Source organism: Canis lupus, chromosome 11 (genome assembly GCF_003254725.2).
Source record: "Canis lupus dingo isolate Sandy chromosome 11, ASM325472v2, whole genome shotgun sequence".
Lineage (NCBI taxonomy): Eukaryota > Metazoa > Chordata > Mammalia > Carnivora > Canidae > Canis > Canis lupus.
Window position 1 is genome coordinate 53275250 of NC_064253.1, and position 18325 is coordinate 53293574.

Below are 18325 nucleotides of genomic sequence, written 5' to 3' on the forward strand. Positions count from 1 at the left end.
GAAGCCGATGGCAAGACTTATGGTCTCCATTTGGGACAGAACATAGCAAATGCTTCAGATAGTTGATCTAAACTTAGGAGTGGTCCTGACCAGATACCAACTGATAAAGAGTGGAGGCACTTTTTGTGGCATATTTTTCTACAGTTGTCACTCATCTCACACACGTGGGATTGCCTTCCTGCATGTTGCTCCACAGCATTAATGGGGGCCTGATGTGAGCAGGTGCAGGGCTGAGCACTGTGGCTGGGAGCAAAGGTCAGTCTCCTTAGTCCCACACTTAAGGCCTTTGGTGATAGGGCTTCTACCTGCCTGTCCTACCAGAAGTCCCTCAACCCTATTGCACATCTCCTTGGTCCTTCCGTCCATCTTCCTGGTCTTCAGGGTAGCCCTGGGCCATCTTCCTTCTGTGCACTTTCTCTGTCCTCCCCAGCTCTGCAAGTGTCACTCTCCTGCCCTCCGTGGCCTGGTCCCCCGCTCCACGGAGCCTGCCCTGAGAGCACCCTCCTGTGTCCACAGCTGCACCTGAGCTCCCATCATCCAAGTCTAGCAGCCCATCTGCTGTGGCCCTTTCTGTCTCTACTTGGTATTTTAGGGGTTTGGGTACGCTGCTCAGTGACCTTTCTTGACTGCAGGGATGGTCCGGTTCATTCTTGTATCTCTCAGTGACTTGCCCCTGTGGGGTGCACAGGACCCAGGGCCCAGATAGAACCCCGCTGGGCCTGACCCCTCCTCTGGTGCCAATCACCGAGGCCCCTCACTGCCTGCAGGCCTGTTCTGTCCTCTCAGCACCCACACCCCGTTCCACCCATCCTTGTGGTTGAAAGTCCTTCTGTCACAGAGATCTGGAGAAACGGGCAGAGAGGGACCATGGAAGGGTCTTCAGCAGGTGACCTCTCTGCTTTTGTCTTTCTTCACCTCTGGGGTACAAGGCCTCCTACTGCTGGAAGGGCTTTCTCCAGAGCATTCTCTCCATTCATGAGCTGACTCCAGGGCTGGGACCACCACGGGCTCCACCTGCGGCAGGTTGTGTGAGGCCGGGCAGGTCATTTAATCTTCCCGTGGCGTCATTCCCCCATCTGTTGAGGGGGGATAAAGTGTTTAAGGGTGCCCTACCTCCCTGGGAGGCTTATCGACTTAATGCTATGCCGTTCACTTTTAACCCGAGGCAGCTGGGCAGACCTAGCTGGGGAGCAGGCACCCAGTCAGCGCTGCAGCTGCACACTGGCCACCTTGGGACACCTCAGGTGTCACAGTCTCTGTTGCCCATGGCCCAGGAGCAGCCAGGGTGCCGCAAAGAACTTGTAGGGTCTCCTCTCTGGGCCAGTTCACGTGGCTGAGGGAGATAAGAGCGGCATCTGGAGGGCTTCTGGGGAAGAGGGGAGAGTGACTCCTGTGGAGGGCAAGGCTGAGGCTGCCCAGAATCCACAGGAGAGGCGGTCCCCTCGGCCACTGTGGAGGCCGTCCTGCTCGCCCACATGGCTGGGCCATCAGCTTTACGGGGGCTCATTGACAAGCTATAAGGAGGTCACTTGATACTCCCATTCCTGTGGCCACGATCTCGGGAAGGCGGCCTTTTCTCTTTAAAGACAGCTGTGTGCTGGGAGGCCCAGGAGCAGTGTGGGGAGGCGGGGGGGGGGGAGTAGGGGGGGTGGCCAGGGCGGGGAAGGGGGGCCGGATTCTCTCCTTGGACGACTCCCCTCAGCTCTGCTCCACTGGTGAGTTGTTTTCTCATTCTGTAACATGTCCTGCTTCCTCCAGAGGGTTGCAGAAAGGTAGCTGGGTTTTTTAAATTGTAGCATTTTTTAACTTAAGTTTTTAATTCCAGTTAGTTAACATACAGTGTTATGTTAGTTTCAAGCATGCCATCTAGTGATTCAGCACTTCCATTCGAGACCCCAGCTCATCATGATAAGTGCCCTCCTTAATCCCCATCACCTATTTCTCCCCAACCACCGGCCCTCTAGTATCCCATCATTTTGTTGTCTATAATTAAATCTGTTTCTTGGTTTCTCTTTTGTTCCCTTTGCTCGTTGGCTTATTTCTTAAATTCCACATATGAGTAGAATTATATGGTATTTGTTTTCTCCAACTTATTTCACTTAGCTTTGTACTCTCTAGCAATATCAGCATCATTGCAGATGGCAAGACTTCATTCTTTATGGCTGAATAGTATTCCTAATTGAGTATTTTTGCTGTATATTTTAAAAGCTATTTCCATGGTATAATCTGAATGCTCATTATTTGTGAAACCTGTTTAAGTGAAGGTTCTTTCAGTCTTCATAATTGCAATTATTTATTCTGGGTTCTTCTCCCATTTAACTGTTATTTCTCATTTTAAGTTTCCAAATTGCGGTACCTTTTTTTTTTTTTGAAAAAAAAAATTATTATTTGAGAGAGAGAGTGAGACCACTCTAGTGCATCCGGGTACAAGTAGGAGGAGGGACAGAGGGAGAGGGAGAAGCTGACTCCTTGCTGAGCAGGAAGCCTGAAGTGGGGCTCCATCTTAGGACCCTGAGGTCATGACCTGAGGCAAAGGCAGAAGCTTACCCAACGGAGCCATCCAGGGGCCCCATATTGCAGTATCTTTAAGCATCTTCTATAGAGATGGGTAATACTTCGTTTTGGAATTAAATTGCCAACACGTTTTCTACATTATGAGATCATAGGATGTAAGACCTGATCCTGGAGATTTTTCTGGTTGAGCATCTCTGTGGTTCTAATGGTGCAGTCCTGAGAAGGTAGCGAGGGTCTTTAGCTACCCAGCTAACTAGTGACAGAAGCAGAACTCAAACCCAGGTCTCCTAACTCCCTTGTCCGTAACTCTCCAGGCTACCCTGTAGTATTTAGTTTCTGAATTACAAGTGAGAGGGAAAAATCACGGTATGATTTTGTTTTTCCATGTGCCTGCCTGAATCTGATTAAAAATTAGTTTTTTTGGCTTTCTATATGCCTGTGTTGAGGGACTCCTGGGTGGCTCAGTCTGTTAAGCTTCTGCCTTCAGCTCAGGTCATGATCTCAGGGTCCTGGGATCGGATCCTGTGTCAGTCTCACCGCCTATTAGGGAGGGGAGGCTGCTTCTCTCTCTGTGGCCTCCCTACCCCTGCTGAGGCTCTCTCTTTCCCTCTCCCTTTGAAGTAAATAAATAAAATCTTTAACAACAACAACAAAATGCCTGTGTCATGTACCACAGCTGATCCCCCTACCTTGAACCCCTTGATTCATTTGCCCATCTACACGGAGGATCCCTCAAGTGAGGTCCCTATCAGCATTATCTGGAGCTTGTTAGAAGTGCAAAATCTGAGCCCCACCCCAACTGAGAGACACAGAACTGGGCATAGGAGAACTGTGTTTTAACAAACTCTGCAGCGACTCAGTAAAGTCAGAACCACTGCCTGGCAGGACTTCATCGTACCCTCCCTCTCGGTGCTTGACAGCAAGTGCAGTGACACGCTTGGTTCTCGTGGATTTTGAGCTGTCTTCCTTGAAGAAGGAGCTCCTTTGTTGCTGCTGCCAGGTTTTGATGAGCATCCCCCTCCTCCACTCTGCTTCCTTCCTCCTGTACAACACACACGCACACGCATGCACGTGCACAAGCTGTCACACATGCACATCCTGCAGGACTGAGAGATCTCTGGGTAAATAATGAGAGTAATTAGGGGGTTTCAGTAGAAACAGGTTTGTAGATCAAATGGTCTGACCACTGGATAGAGTTCCTGTGTTTCCAGACTTGCTTCCTCTCTAAGCACAGTGATAAATTGGGTGGCTGCTGACCATTTTGTACTGTTTGCTGCCATTTGTTAGTCATTCAGGATTGTTTAGTACCTTCTGTTTGCGTGACATATGTTCGGTGTGAGGGGAAAATGTATTGGTTTATAGTTTATCAGGAGGTAGAGATTTTGTTCAGAAATAACTGTAAGAGGGCAGCCCTGGTGGCGCGGCGGTTTGGCGCCGCCTGCAGCCTGGGGTGTGATCCTGGGGATCCGGGATCAAGTCCCACATTGGGCTCCCTGCATGGAGCCTGTTTCTCCCTCTCCCTGTGTCTCTGCCTCTCTCTCTATGAATAAATAAAGTCTTTTTTTTTTTTTTTTTAAAGAAATAACTGTAAGACAAGCCAGCCAGGTATCAACAGAGGGGAATCATCTCCAGTAAAGGCTGTGGAAGCCTGGAGGTGGTGGGCAGCCTGTGTTATGGAGGACATCACAGAGGACTTCGTGGAAGAGGTAGCATTGGAGTGAGTCCCACAGGGAGGCAGGATTTGGACGTGAAGAGTTTGGGGGTGGGTAAAGAACATTATAGGCAGAGGTGGGAAAAAGACAAAGGCACAGCAGGGGCTCTCGCTGCATTCTGATGGGAGCAGGGGTTATTTGAAGGTGATTAGGAGGAAATGAGGCTGGCTATTCAAGTAGGTCAGTGCCAAAAGGAGAAGGATCTTTAACACCCACTTAGGAGTTTGTTCTTTATCCTGAAGGCAATGGGGAGCCATTGAAAGGGTTTGAATGAGGGCAAGGCATGAGCAGAGCTGTCTTTTAGTAAGAGTAATCTGCCATCAGAGTATGAAGTAGACCGAAGTGTGTGAAGGGGAAGTGGGGAGGCTTTGTTTTTATTTTGTAACTGTTTGCCGCAGTATGTTGATACATTAAACAATCATCTTAATGTTTAATTAGGAGGTAATTGCTTTTCTTATGGTGGTCATTGAATTTTGAAATAAGCTTCCAGGGGCTAGATTATTGTCCAGGGGACACAGTTCTCATTTCATAATGAGAAATCTGCAAGAAGATAGAAATTGCTCAACAGAATGGCTTTATAGGAAACGTCCAGAACTTCTTCCTTCTTTTTCTTCTCTAACATTTTCTTTTAAATAAAAATATTTGTATTCATTTTACTCAGTAATGACCTGGTAATGTCAGGTCATATAAAATCTAAACAGCAAGCACCCGAGATGTGGCTCTTCCTTGCTGCTTCCTCCTCTGCCTCCTAATCTGTTTTCCATCTCAGTCAGGGACTTGGCTTTGTTAAAGCACCTGAATCTTGCTCATTTCACAAGGATCTGCCTCCTTCCAGCTGCTCCAGTGGGAAGAGTTGTAGCAAACTGGGATGCCATGAAGTTCTAGATGTGCCGTGACTTCTAGGATTTGCCTCTAGGGAAGACTGTGTTCCTGTTGATTACTTTCAGTAGGGCAGCATTTCTGGGGCCCGGGCTTGTCTGGTTCGCACCATTGGTTTCAGTTCTTGAGCTAATATTTCCTGAGCGTCTGTTAAGCACTGAAGACTCATGGTGACTCAGACGCCCAAGGCCCTGCTCGCAAGGATCTTCTATTCCAGCAGGGGATATTGTAAATAGTCAAATAGAGTTGTGAGAGAGGGAAGCAAGCCACAGAGGGAAGAGCACAGCCAGCAATGACAGTGGCCTGAGCAAAGGCTCAGTGGCCAGAGCAGAAGGGAAGAGGGGGTGAGCAGGGCTGGACGACCCTGGGAGGGGAATACAGGGGATGCAGGAGAGTAAAGAGCCTGGAGAGCTGAGTGGGGCCTGAGCAGACAGGGCCTTGAAGGTCTATAGAAAGCACAAATCTGAAAATAGTAGCCACCATTTGCAGAATGCTTCTCACCAGGCGCTGTTAAGCAGTTTCCATGCATTAACTTAGTCCTCACAAAGAGCTGGTAAGGCTGGTACTGTTGTTGTCCACATTTTACTGGTGGGGAAACTGAGGGACCAAAGGCTTAAGGAACCTGATAGTCACAGATCTAGTAAGTGATAGAGCAGCCATATGAGCCCAGGTGGACTGGCTGCAGAGCTTGCACTGCAGACCCTAATCAATTATCCTTAAAGTGATGGGGTGATTCATAGGGTTTGATGCAGGGTCTGATTTGTATCTTAGAAAAGTTGCCATGGGGCACCTGGGTGGCTCAGTTGGTTAAGCAGTTGGCTCTTAGTTTTGGCTCAGGTCATGATCCCAGCCAGGGTCCTGGGATCAAGCCCCACTACAGCCTCCTCACTTAGTGGGGAGCCTGCCTGAGGATTCTATCTCTCTCTCTCTCTCTCTCTCTCTCTCTCTCCCCCTCCCTCTCTCCCTCCCTCCCTCCACCTCTCCCCCCATTGGGTTGTGAAAGCTCTCTCTCTTTCTCAAATCTTAAAAAAAGAAAAAGATGGCAGTGTGCTGTGGAAATGGCTTGGCAGGAGAGCAAGACTGGAGCAGGGAGAGCAGGTGCCATGTGACCCAGGTAAGAGACCTTGTAAGAGCCTCAAGTTGTGTGATGGCAGCAGAGGTAAAAGAAGTGGTAACGTGGGAGATGTTTGAGGGTCGCAGCAGCAGGGGCTGGAGAGTGGTGGGGTTGGCAGGGAGGATACCAAGGCTCTGCGACCAACCCCCGGGTTCTAGGCTGGGGAGTGGGGTGTTCATGGTGTTCCCGATGGGCCCAAGGTGGGCTGGTTTGTGTGTGTCACAGGGGAGCCGACAAGACGGCTGAGCTCTCTGCCAGCCAGAGCATGGAATCTGAGGTGCAGACCTTCAAACCCTTCCAGGTCTGCAGGCAGGAGTTAAGGAGGCCAGGGGAGAAGGGGCAGGTGGTGCACGGGCCCTGGTGCCATTCCCCTGTGAGCCTTTGTCCTCGGAGCTTAGATTCAATCTCTCTGAGACGATCTCTCTGATTTTTAGGTGTCGTCGTGCACAAACAGTAATAATGGGGTTTTAAAAAGAAATGAGTAAGTTTACTGCTTATTTCCAGCATCCAGATCAGACTTGTTTTCCGTCTCTGTGTCTGTCCAGCGTCACTTTATAGTTGTGCTCAGAGCACTGTTATGCCCAGAGCCGTATCTGTATAGATATGGCTTTATTGCCTATTTTTTAATACCTTACTTTATTGCCTATTTCTAAATACCTTACATTAAATCAATTGCTGCTCCTGGAATGTTGTATAGTTTCTTGGCTTTTTTTTTTTTTTTTTTTTGAGGATTCCCCACAAAGGATGAGCTGTAACTTACCCATTCTCTATGTCAGTTGATTAATTTCTTGTTCTTTCAGATGGTGACTCACCGAGCACCTGTGGCCTAGGCTGTCCCTCCTTTCCTTAGGCAAAATCCCAGCCATGGCAACTTCTGTGTCCTTCCAGAGAGGGGTGACCCCACTGGGCACTTGTGAGTTCAGGGGACAGAAGGCAGAATGCTTCCTTAGGGCTGAATCTCTGGTTTCTGGGCCCTATTGTTTCAGTGACCTACCTCTGAGCCGAGGTGGCATTCATTGACCATTGTCAGCACTGCCACCAATAGCTGCCATCCCCCAACAGCTGATCCGATTCCTTGCATGGTTTGCTCTAAAGTGGGCAATCGTACAGGAGCAAAAAGAGGTTTCTGGGCAGAATGCTTAATGAGGGCTTAATGAAGCCAGCCAGAGTGGCCTGCTGGTTTGAACCCTTGCACGGGGGCCCGATTGGCAGGCAGCACCTGGCACTCTTGGCTCCCTGACAGCCGTCAGCCGTTCCCGAGCCCCATGCAGCGATGCAGGACCCATGCTGTGCCACTGGCTGGCAGGAGCCGTTTCGTCGGTCTCTGGAGCATTGTAGATGTCCCTGTCTCATGGGCCCCACACCCTGTCAGGAGTTATTTGTCTAGGTGTCTTATAGGCTCTATCACACTGTGAGCTGTCCAAGGGTGGGGACTATCTGATGACCCTGTCTCCTCTACCAAGGCCATCACCAGGCCCAGTCTCAAGAGGTGCTTGATGAGTTGAACGGAAGGCATTGATTTGGGACCAAGTTCCTTGACTGAAGGTGGTGGAGACCTTTCGGCTCTGAAGACCCAGGGACTAGACTTGAACTCTGCAGAGCAGAGCCCCCTGTCTTTGGCCACTGCCAACTCTATGGGAGGATGAGGACCTTGAGAGAAGATCCAAGACCTCTCTACCAGGACAGAGCCTATGTCCCAAGTCCCGGAGGCTGGGGCTCTGGGAAGCGTGCGGGGCCCAGCTCCGGATGCCAGTCTGGTTCTGGGCTGTACCTGTGGTGGTTACTATGCGTCCACTGATGGATTTGGGGATCCCGCCTTCCTTCTGTGGATGAAAACACAGGCCGTCAAATCCAGCTGCCTCTTTTGGGCCCCTGCAGGAGTTGTCGGTCTGCATTGCTGTGGGTTTCATTTTTGGTGCCTCTGGTATCAAACGTGTCCAGAAGCAACTGCAAAGTAGTTGGCATGTCATGACAGTTGATGATTCAGTTGGTAGTAAAAAACAAGTCTGAGGGCTGAGTTTATGTTCCACCATTTTGTGAATTATGTCCAGGTGGTTGTCAAGAGAATTTTTCTTAACCAGATGAGGGCATTTGCAAAAACCAACAAGTCTTGGGGAGGAAAAGAATTTTACACTGAATGCCAAGGACACACTAGACACTGTGGGATCTGGTGGTGTCTGGCTGGAGAGGCCTTCCCTGGCTTCAGGGTCAGCCTGAGATCCTCTGTGGCTGTGCAGCAACAGGTGGCAGCAGGGGGTCTGTTATCACCAGAGTCCAATCGCCAAGTCTGTGGCCCCTTTAAGGGTGGGTCTTTTGGTTGTCTTTGCTGTGTGATATGGGTTGGTCACATACTCTTTTGGTAAAATATACATTACCTTTAAAAGACCATTTAAAAATGTACAATTCAATGGCATTAAGTACATTAACAGTGCTGTGCCACCATTACCACTATCTGATTCCTGAATTTTTTCATCTCCCCAAAAAGCAACCCTGTACCGATTAAACAGAAACACCCTATTTTGTCCTTCCCTGAGTCCCTGGTAAGGAATAATCTGTTTTCTGTCTCTATGGACTTACTTAGATATTTCATGTAAATGGAATCACACACCATGTTGTCCTCTGTCTGATTTCTTTCACCTAGCATAAGTGTTTGAGGCTCACCCATGCATATGACAGTACACCTAACCCTTGAACATTGTGGAAGTAAGGATGCCAACTCCTTGTGCTGTCAGAAATCTACGTATAACTTTTGATACGTCCAAAACTTCTCATAGCCTACTCTTGACTGGAAACTGTCACTATTCTTGACTGTAAATAGTTGATTATCACATATTTTGTATGTCATATGTATTGTATAGTATATTCAAAGTAAGCTAGAGGGCAGCCCCCGTGGCGCAGTGGTTTAGCGCCGCCTGCAGCCCAGGGCATGATCCTGGAGTCCTGGGATCGAGTCCTGCGTCGGGCTCCCTGCATGGAGCCTGCTTCTCCCTCTTCCTGTGTCTCTGCCTCTTTCTCTCTCTCTCTCTCCATCTCTATGAATAAATAAATAAAATCTTTAAAAAAACTTAGTTTTTTTCTCTAGCTTACTTTTTTTTTTTAAAGTTTTTTAATTAAGAAAAGCATATTAGGGCAGCCCCGGTGGCTCAGCGGCTTAGCACTGCCTTCAGCTCAGGGCGTGATCCTGGAAACCCAGGATCGAGTCCCACATCAGGCTTCCTGCATGGAGCCTGCTTCTTCCTCTGCTTGTGTTTGCCTCTCTCTCTCTCTTTGTCTCTCATGAATAAATAAAATCTTTAAAAAAAAAAACATTAAAGTACATTTATGGGGTTGCCCAGGTGGCTCAGTTAGTTAAGCGGTTCAGGTCATGATCTCAGGGTCCCAGGATCAAGCCCCACACTGGGCTCCCTGCTCATCGGGGAGCCTGCTTCTCCCTCTCCTTCTGCCCCTCCCCCTGCTCGTGTGTGCTTTCTGTCAAATAAATAAAATCCTTAAAATATATATTTACAGTACTGCACTATATTGGAAAAAAAACACATATGAACAGATCCGTGTAGCTCAACCCTGTGTTGTGCAAGGCTCAACTGTACCTATGTAGGAACCTAATTTGCATGTAGAATCCTAGCAGCAAGGGAATCTGGAAATCAGTGTCATCTCTCCAGTGTCTGGTTACAGGAAGGCACCCCGGGAGATGGGAATGGATGCTGACCATCATTTGACCTTACCTGCCAATGGGGTGATGGAGAAGTCAGTGTCTGGCAGGGCGTTGTGAGGCGCAGGAATGAGACCTAGACGGGTATGTGGCTAATGCTCAAAGTTAAATCTTCACAGTGCTTTTGAGGCAGTGGGAGTGGCTGAGGTCTGTGGTTCTCAGCACTGGGGAGCCAGGACCAGTGAAGGAGGGAAGATAAATCAGTTCTCTCTGAAAATGCGACGGGTGGGAAGTTCACACAGCAGCGGGGCCAACCCTGAAGGAAGACATGGAAATGAGTCTTGGGATGACTCATTCAGGACATATCGTCCTTGTGTTTCTTTGAGCCCTGGATGCAGTTCTCAGGCTGCTTCTGAGCTGAGGTCATGCCTAGAGTGCATGTTTCCCAGGCTCTGTGCTGGTTTGTCTCATTTGTGTCTGATCCCGGGTAGTGCATAAGTACATCCTTTGTTTCCCTCCAACAGAGGTGTGAGCAGGAAATCTAAATACCCCATTTGTCTTTAAGCTGCTGTGAAAATCAAGTATGTGACTCTGCATCAGAAAAAAGAATATCCTGATCTGTCTAGGTGAAGAGAACTCCTGGTGGGCTCATAGGGTAGAATGTGTTTCCATGAATACTTTTAAAGTTTTTTTTTTTTTTAATTTTTATTTATTTATGATAGTCACAGAGAGAGAGAGACAGAGAGAGGCAGAGACATAGGCAGAGGGAGAAGCAGGCTCCATGCACTGGGAGCCCGACGTGGGATTCGATCCCGGGTCTCCAGGATCGCGCCCTGGGCCAAAGGCAGGCGCTAAACCGCTGCGCCACCCAGGGATCCCCATGAATACTTTTAGATTCTGATGGGTTTGACACGGTGAGACTTCATTTCCAGGAATGATCGGATCACAGCATGTGAGCAGGACTCTGAACAACCTCTGTGCTGGTGGGGAAGCAGCCTGTCTTCACTCACACAGAGGTGTGGTGCCAATGGGCAAAACTCTAGAACTTAGGCAAATAAATACTTGGGTTGGCTGCCCACAGTGTACCTGCTAAATGTAGGGGATATGTTCTCAGGGGTTGACTGAAAAACACATTTCTGTGCGTCCAGGGGTTTATGGATCTACTTGAGAAGGCTTGTGAGAGGGAACCTAGCCTAGTACGTGCCATATAAGCAGTCAGTGTCTGCTGAATGATCACAGTACATGAACTGCACCTTCTTTCCATGGCTGAGATGTTAGGCAGTCAACACCTGTAGGATAATGGAATCATAGTAGGTTTTTTCCCTAGCTCTACAAAAACATTTATTTACTAACACATTCACCTTGATCCCACAAAGTTTTTTGCCATAATGTCTCCTGACGTCCTCCCCGCCCCCCCCCCCCCGTGTCTTTTTTGAAAAAAGGGAGACTGTGGGCTAGATGCTTGCAGTTTTAGTAAGATTTGGAGTTTGTAGAATAATCTCAACTGTTGAGCATTGGTTAGCAGAATGAAGTCTCTCCCCTGGAGGGAAGTCTCTGCTTGTGGCCCTGACCCACTGGACACTGTTAACAGTGATGAGGTAAAAGAAATTATATTTAACAACACTAACAGGAGTCCTCAACCTGGAAATAGCTAGATAAAATTCTTTAAAGTGTCTCCCTTTAGAAACTTTTACCTAGTGTCCTGATTAGAAAACCGTTGAAAGAAAAGTAGAACTGTATATCCTTTACCCCGATTCTCCCGCCATTGATATGTTGTCCCACTTAATTTGCTTTATGCATTTATAGATTTCTTCTTGAGCCATTTGGGAAAATTTGAGAATAGCATCCTACCCTTTTTTTTTTTTTAAAAGATTTTATTATTTATTCATGAGACAGAGAGAGAGAGCGAGGCAGAGACACAGGCAGAGGGAGAAGCAGGCTCCATGCAGGGAGCCCGATGTGGGACTCGATCCTGGGTCTCCAGGATCACACCCTAGGCCGAAGGCAGGCGCTAAACCGCTGAGCCACCCGGGCTGCCCTAGCATCCTACCCTTTTACCTATCAGGACTGTAGCGTGTTTCCTAAGGACAAGGACTTTCTCTTCCACAGCCACGGCACATTCATCAATAGCGGGAAACAGAACAGTGACACCATTCTAATATCTAGCCCTCAGTTCATCTTCAAATTTTGCCGATCACACTCCTTTGGTCTTGTTTAACCTATCTGAAACAGTTCCTTGGCCTTTGCTTTCTTGACCTTGATGTTTTTATTTTTTATTTTTTTTTATTTTTATTTATTTATTTTTTTAAAGACTTTATTTATTCATGAGAGACACACACAGAGAGAGAGGCAGAGACATAGGCAGAGGGAGAAGCAGGCTCCATGCACCGGGAGCCCGACGTGGGACTCGATCCTGGGTCTCCAGGATCACGCCCTGGGCCGAAGGCGGCGCTAAACCGCTGTGCCACCGGGGCTGCCCGACCTTGATGTTTTTAAAGGTAAGGTCAGGTACTGTGTGGGATGTCCCTCAAGTTGGGTTTGTCAGGTGTTTCCTTGTGTTTAGATCCAGGATATACATTTTTGGTGGGAAAATCAGACATGATGCTATGTTCCAAGTGTATCATGGGCAGAGTCACGTGATGTTTGTTCTATACTTGTGACGCTTTTATTACTTGGTTAGGTTGTGTTCTCCATCATGAAGTCACCATGAGTTTTAGCTTCAGTTGAAGATTCTTGTTGAATCAGTTACCAAGATGGTTGCAAAATGATTTTCTTTTTTTTTTTTTAATTTATTTTTTATTGGTGTTCAATTTACTAACATACAGAATAACACCCAGTGCCCGTCACCCATTCACTCCCACCCCCTGCCCTCCTCCCCTTCTACCACCCCTAGTTCGTTTCCCAGAGTTAGCAGTCGCAAAATGATTTTCTAACCCTATCATTTCTTACACAGAGGAAGCCCTCTTCTCTCTCCTGTTAAAATGTTTTTGTTCATTTAGTTATCAGGATGGACCTGTAGATTCTTACTTTATTTTGTGAACATTATTACTATTATATTTTGATGTTCAGATTGTACCACATCTGGCCAATCGTTTTTTTTTAATATTTTATTTTATTTTTTTAAATTTACTTATGATAGTCACACAGAGAGGGAAAGAGAGGCAGAGACATAGGCAGAGGGAGAAGCAGGCTCCATGCACCGGGAGCCCAATGTGGGATTCGATCCTGGATCTCCAGGATCGCGCCCTGGGCCAAAGGCGGGCACTAAACCGCTGCGCCACCCAGAGATCCCACATCTGGCCAATCTGAGTTCCTTCAAAGCAGCTCCTGTATCTCCATCATTTCAAGGGTGCTTCCTTACTTTCTGGCCCCAAATATTCCAGCCATCTTGTACTTTCCCTGCTCTAGCCCTAGAATCAGCCTTTTATCCAAGGAGCCCAAATAGATGACGTGAATAATGGGCCAAAGCCAAGATGTGAAATATCATTCTGACAATCAGGCTCTTTAGCTGTGCTCAGGCAAGAACAGTGTTCCAAGCAGATGTTGACAGCTGTGTTGTGAGTTGCTCAGAATGCACCAGGAGGGCCATGCTAGGCCGGACTTCATTTAAAAAGGATGCTAATCATGGTGGATGGGTTCTGGAGCCCCAGGGCCATAAGTGCACCACAAAATTCTGGACAAGGGAGAAAGATCTAATAGGATGAGTATGTTCAAGTTGAGAGAAACTGCTTACAGTTGAAACAAGTCCATCAGGTCCTGTGGGAACCCACCATGAAGAACCATTTCCTCATGGAGAAAGAGAGCAGCATTTCTTTTGTGTTGTTGGAAGGAAGGAGAGGGAAAGTGGGCCAGGGCTGCTAAAGACTATGTAGGATCAAGCACTGTTCTAAGACACAATGCTAGCTTGTATCTGGTCTGGCCACACTGTGTCCACCATTCCCTGTACTCAGGGCCTCCTTGAAAAAGCAGGGCTTTTCTTGGGCTTGAAAAGCAGTTTTAAAATGTCAGCGCCATCGACAGAGGAACAAACAAGGTGAAGGCTATGAATGGTTTGGGAATCCCAAGCATACAGTCAGGGCTGGCCTCACGAGTGTGCCAAGTGTGTAGTTGCAGAGACCACCTCAGGGTAGTGGCCTCAACAGGATATGGAGACCTGGATGAAGCTGTGTTGGTTTTTGTTGTGCTTGTACACTTCCATCAATAGGCACCAATGTGTGGGCCTGACTGGCCAGCAGGAAAGGCCAGGGAAGCCACAGATCAAGATATTTGGGTAGGCTGAGGGGGCAGCTGAGACCTGTTGCACTCTGTACCAGGGTTAGGCTTTCACCTGTGACAACCCACTGGAGGGGAAACCCTTAGCTACTGAAGTCCAAAAGCAAGTGACCCAAGGAAACAGTATTCTTTGAGAATCCTATCTTCAGACCTATAATTGCCACTCGGAGAGCTGGGAGATCCTTCCTGAGATGCAGGACAGGATGCCTCCACTCTGCCTTTGGGCTCTACCTGACACACCCAGACCACTGGAGTGGGTCTGGAGAAATGACCAGGATATGGTGAGACAGTCTACAATGTGGCATATATGAAAGAAGGCTAGGAGCTGGGTGGACCAAGGAGCATAAGGCTGCTGTCTGCAAATTTCTGGAGAGTTGTCACACAGGGAAGAGATGTCCTTTGGGGGCTCCAGAAGGTAGAGAGATGCTAGGAGTGGGGTTGGGTTTATTTCCTCACCCATCCCTCCATTCATCCATCCATCTACCCATGCATCCAACTTAGTCTGTGCCGGGCATAGAGGATCAATAGGACTGCTTTCACAGGGCATGGGGTAAGGGATCAGAGAAATCAACAGATTTTTGCAATATGGAGGGTTCAGTGCCATCATGGGGTAACATGGGAGGAGGGGGACTACTGAGATTTGAAGGGATCAGGAAAGATGGTCTTTGAAGTGATAATGAAGTAAGATCCTGAAGTATGGGTAGGAGTTAGCCAGGGAGAGAGAGAGATTTTGGCTCACTTGAGGGGAAGACAGAACAGGTTCTCTTGGACGGGCCCTGCGCACTCGACCGGAGCAGGCTGCTCACTTCCTACCTGCCCCTACCCATGGGAGATCAAGGATGGGTAGCCCAACTCCAAGTGATTGAGCAGAACGTGGGCACTGTGTGGGTCTCCACGGTTCCTTTTTCTGCCAAAGCTTTAGGTAACAGCCTTCTCCTGCCTACAAGCTCTGAACATCTGACAGCGAACTTTCACCTGCTGGGCCTTAACAAGCATCACCATTCAGAGCCTCAATTCCTTTTGTAAAAAATAGGGCAATGACCTCACCAAGTCAGTATTTGGCATACTGTTGATGGAACAGAAGACAGTTTTAGTATATCAAAGTACATGAGGTTTTGCCAGTCAAGATAAACTGCCGTAACCAGTAATATATCTGGTTCCAACAAAGGCTTATTTGCTTATGGTATTATGAATATTTTAAGTTTGTTTTAAATGGGTATTAGGAAACACTACCTTTGCATTTAATAGTGATGTAGAGAGAGGAGGGGCAAGATGGCAGAAGAGTAGGGTCCCCAAATCACCTGTCCCCACCAAATTACCTAGATAACCTTCAAATTATCCTGAAAATCTATGAATTCGGCCTGAGATTTAAAGAGAGACCAGCTGGAATGCTACAGTGAGAAGAGTTCGCGCTTCTATCAAGGTAGGAAGACGGGGAAAAAGAAATAAAGAAACAAAAGGCCTCCAAGGGGGAGGGGCCCCGCGAGGAGCCGGGCTGAGGCCGGGGCGAGTGTCCCCAGGACAGGAGAGCCCCGTCCCGGAGACGCAGGAGCTGCACCGACCTTCCCGGGGAAAAGGGGCTCGCAGGGAGGTGGAGCAGGACCCAGGAGGGCGGGGATGCCCTCGGGCTCCCTGGGACACTAACAGAGGAGCTGCGCCCTGGGGAGAGTGCGCCGAGCTCCCTAAGGGCTGCAGCGCGCACGGCGGGAGGAGCTCGGGGTGCTCGGGCGGCGGCTCCGCGGAGGGGGCTGCGCGCCCAGAGCGCGAATCCAACAGCGCAGGCTCCGGAGCACAGGGCGCCGGGACACAGCCCAGGATCCGGCCTCCCCCCGGGACAGGCAGAGGCCGGAGGGCCCAGGACAGCGAGGACGCTCCTGCCCAGAGCTGAGCAGATCAGCGGCCCCGCCCCGGAGCCTCCAGGCCCTGCAGACGGAGAGCTGCGGAGTTACTGCGGGGGCTGAATCCAGGGCTCCAGAGCTGGCCCCGCCACTGGGGCTGTTCCTCCTGCGGCCTCACGGGGTAAACAACCCCCACTGAGCCCTGCACCAGGCAAGGGGCAGAGCAGCTCCCCCAAGTGCTAACACCTGAAAATCAGCACAACAGGCCCCTCCCCCAGAAGACCAGCTAGACGGACAAGTTCCAGGGGAAGTCAAGGGACTTAAAGTACACAGAATCAGAATATGCTCCCCTGTGGTTTTTTGTTGTTGTTGTTGGCTTTTTTGGTGGTTTTTTGTGTGTGTGTGTGGTTTTTTTTTTTTTTTTCTTTTTGATTTGTTTCCTTCCCCACCTTTTTTTTCTTTCTTTTTCTTCCCTTTTTTTTTCTTTTTTTCTTTTTTCTTTTTCTCTTTTCTTTCCCTCCTCTCTTTTTCTCCTTTTCCCAATACAACTTGCTTTTGGCCACTCTGCACTGAGCAAAATGACTAGAAGGAAAACCTCACCTCAAAAGAAAGAATCAGAAACAGTCCTCTCTCCCACAGAGTTACAAAATCTGGATTACAATTCAATGTCAGAAAGCCAATTCAGAAGCACTATTATACAGCTACTGGTGGCTCTAGAAAAAAGCATAAAGGACTCAAGAGACTTCATGACTGCAGAATTTAGAGCTAATCAGGCAGAAATTAAAAATCAATTGAATGAGATGCAATCCAAACTAGAAGTCCTAACGATGAGGGTTAATGAGGTGGAAGAACGAGTGAGTGACATAGAAGACAAGTTGATGGCAAAGAGGGAAACTGAGGAAAAAAGAGACAAAAGACCATGAGGATAGATTAAGGGAAATAAACGACAGCCTGAGGAAGAAAAACCTATGTTTAATTGGGGTTCCCGAGGGCACCGAAAGGGACAGAGGGCCAGAATATGTATTTGAACAAATCCTAGCTGAAAACTTTCCTAATCTGGGAAGGGAAACAAGCATTCAGATCCAGGAAATAGAGAGATCCCCCCCTAAAATAAAAAAAAACCGTTCAACACCTCGACATTTAATAGTGAAGCTTGCAAATTCCAAAGATAAAGAGAAGATCTTTAAAGCAGCAAGAGACAAGAAATCCCTGACTTTTATGGGGAGGAGTATTAGGGTAACAGCAGACCTCTCCACAGAGACCTAGCAGGCCAGAAAGGGCTGGCAGGATATATTCAGGGTCCTAAATGAGAACATGCAACCAAGAATACTTTATCCAGCAAGGCTCTCATTCAAAATGGAAGGAGAGATAAAGAGCTTCCAAGACGGGCAGGAACTGAAAGAATATGTGACCTCCAAACCAGCTCTGCAAGAAATTTTAAGGGGGACTCTTAAAATTCCCCTTTAAGAAGTTCAGTGGAACAATCCACAAAAACAAGGACTGAATAGATATCATGATGACACTAAACTCATATCTCTCAATACTAACTCTGAACGTGAATGGGCTTAATGACCCCATCAAAAGGCACAGGGTTTCAGATTGGATAAAAAAGCAGGACCCATCTATTTGCTGTCTACAAGAGACTCATTTTAGACAGAAGGACACCTACAGCCTGAAAATAAAAGGTTGGAGAACCATTTACCATTCGAATGATCCTCAAAAGAAAGCAGGGGTAGCCATCCTTATATCAGATAAACTAAAATTTACCCTGAAGACTGTAGTGAGAGAAGAAGAGGGACACTATATCATACTTAAAGGATCTATCCACCAAGAGGACTTAACAATCCTCAATATATATGCCCCGAATGTGGGAGCTCCCAAATATTTAAATCAGTTAATAACCAAAGTGAAGAAATAGTTAGATAATAACACACTTATACTTGGTGACTTCAATCTAGCTCTTTCTATACTAGATAGGTCTTCTAAGCACAACATCTCCAAAGAAACGAGAGCTTTAAATGATACACTGGACCAGATGGATTTCACAGATATCTACAGAACTTTACATCCAAACTCAACTGAATACACATTCTTCTCAAGTGCACATGGAACTTTCTCCAGAATAGACCACATACTGGGTCACAAATCGGGTCTGAACCGATACCAAAAGATTGGGATTGTCCCCTGCATATTCTCAGACCATAATGCCTTGAAATTAGAACTAAATCACAACAAGAAGTTTGGAAGGACCTCAAAAACATGGAGGTTAAGGACCATCCTGCTAAAAGATGAAAGGGTCAACCAGGAAATTAAGGAAGAATTAAAAAGATTCATGGAAACTAATGAG

The 18325-nt window shown here is 47.7% G+C and overlaps 1 long non-coding RNA gene across 1 annotated transcript; it reads left to right on the forward strand.

Annotated features, from left to right (window-relative positions):
- Positions 1-1650: 1650 nt before the first annotated feature.
- Positions 1651-9287, forward strand: LOC125756068 (uncharacterized). Its single transcript, XR_007414082.1, has 2 exons — positions 1651-6700; positions 7020-9287. It is a non-coding gene; the product is annotated as an uncharacterized LOC125756068 (long non-coding RNA).
- The last annotated feature ends 9038 nt before the right edge of the window (positions 9288-18325 follow it).